This window comes from Salmo salar, chromosome 04, assembly GCF_965601325.2.
Source record: "Salmo salar chromosome 04, fSalSal1, whole genome shotgun sequence".
NCBI classification, from domain to species: domain Eukaryota; kingdom Metazoa; phylum Chordata; class Actinopteri; order Salmoniformes; family Salmonidae; genus Salmo; species Salmo salar.
The window spans coordinates 77,154,107-77,154,811 of NC_138294.1; positions in this window are offsets into that span (position 1 = coordinate 77,154,107).

Below are 705 nucleotides of genomic sequence, written 5' to 3' on the forward strand. Positions count from 1 at the left end.
AATTGGTGGAGAGAAGGGCGTGTTTCATAGTTCTCAACAAATGTCTGTTCACTTGGGCATAGTGAGCATAGTTTACTGATGAAAACAATTATCTCATTTAGAAGCTAAAATTACATTTAAGCTTTTCACAAATAGTTTCATATTTAGACATTTAAATTGCACTACAATTCCATGTGAATCTGATAACTAGAATGTCTAGACTTTCCCAGATACAATTTATGTCATCCTATCATCAGATATAATGTCCCAGACACCAACTGATCTGACATTATATTCTTTAAGTACCAAAGGACACTTTCAACTGGTTGGATTACAGAAATATTGTACCTTTCCCCAACCTTTTGATGTTACCATACTTTCTCTATGTTAACAAAGGGCTTTCCAAGAGTCCAGTATGTAGGGTAAACCGGTGGGGGGAAGAGGCAAAGGGGGTTTTAAGACCCTCACCCAACAGGGCAAAGTCATGACAGTCCCTTTCTGGTGGTTTAAATCTTCTGATTATCCTGCAAGTTGCAAACCAACATAAAAATGACCGTGGGTTGTCCTGGTTGTGGACCATCATTGTTGTCCCCCTCTGGTGGTTGACCCAGGTAGGAATTCGGCAAATGGAACAGGCCGCCAGAATGATGGGCAGCGGATGTCCGGATTGGGATCGCCATTCCAGACCCGTCGTCTGGTCGTCCAGACTGGAAGATCTGGGCAGTA